Genomic DNA, 1,370 nt, shown 5'->3' with positions numbered 1-1,370 from the left:
TTCAGCCCCAGACCGGTCCCCCTTCATGTCGGCTTACGGCTCCCAGCCACCACTGTTCCCGTCCCAGGAGGGACAGGTGGAGGTTCCATCGGTGCAGTGCCATCTGAAGCGAGCCCACCACGTGTGGAGGGAGACCAGGGCCGCGTTGTCCCGCACGGCGTCCCGTAACCGGCGGATTGCGGACCGTCGTCGCCGCCCGGGACCGTCCTATGAGGTTGGACAAGAGGTGTGGCTGGCTACGAGGGACCTGCGCCTGGCCGGCGGGTCGTCCAAGTTGGGGCCACGCTTCACCGGTCCTTTCGTGGTGGAGTCCGTCATCAGCCCCGTCGCTGTGAAGCTCCGGTTGCCGGCCACCATGAAAGTTCACCCCGTGTTCCACGTCTCCCTGCTCAAGCCGGTTGCGACCAGTCCCTTGGCTCCTTCTCCCACTCCGCCTCCTCCTCCACGGATCGTTGATGGTGACCCGGTGTACACGGTGCGAGCGATCCTGGACTCTCGGCGCAGGGGTAAAGGTTTCCAGTACCTGGTCGACTGGGAAGGCTATGGGCCGGAGGATCGGCAATGGGTCCCCCGCTCCTGGATCCTGGATCCGTCCCTTCTGAGCGACTTCCACGCTTCTCACCCTTCCAAGCCGGGTGGGCCGCCAGGGGGCGTCCGTTGAGGGGGGGGTACTGTCATGTCCCGTTTTCGACAGCAGGTGGCAGACGGTGTTTTCGGCCGGATGCACACCTGCTACCCATTTGTAATCAGGCACTGGCTTTATTAGGGCCGGCTTTCGTACTTTCACTTGCCGGAGAATTGTTTGCCGTGCCACTGCTTTGCCCATTGTGTCGGTAGTACCTTTTCGCATTTCGCCTTTGTGCGCGAGTTAGTATTAGGAGTTTGTATTTCTCGGTGTGTATTTTTATTGCGACTAGATTGTTTTTCTCCTTGCCTTCGTGCGAGCGTTTTTTGTTATTCGGTTCTTTCGTGCTTTTCCTGGTACTCGTTTTTGCCAGCGTTTTCTGTTGTCTCGTTTTTTGCGGTGCGGTTTTTGTTAAATAAATCTTATTTTCATACGGAGCTCTTGTTGTTGTCTGCTGTTTCGGGAATCCTTTAGATCACCTTGGTTGCGAGTGAAGCGGGTTCCCTTCCGCTTTGCTCGCAACGTGACACATGGCTACTGAACAACCAGAGTACAGTCTGTAGTAAGGGTACTCCAGCTCCAGATGACAGAATCAGTGGTACAGAAAATGGAAATGCAAAATCATAGAACCTGACAGATTTATGTGTGTGTATATCTTGAGTGGGGAAAAAAAAAACAATTATCCCAAATGACTAACAAAGCAGATTTGATTAAAAGCAAATAGGACACTGGAAATACCAACCGC

Source organism: Hippocampus comes, unplaced genomic scaffold (assembly GCF_001891065.2).
Source record: "Hippocampus comes isolate QL1 unplaced genomic scaffold, H_comes_QL1_v1.1 scaffold261, whole genome shotgun sequence".
Classification (NCBI taxonomy): Eukaryota; Metazoa; Chordata; class Actinopteri; order Syngnathiformes; family Syngnathidae; genus Hippocampus; species Hippocampus comes.
This window is presented reverse-complemented; position numbering follows the sequence as displayed.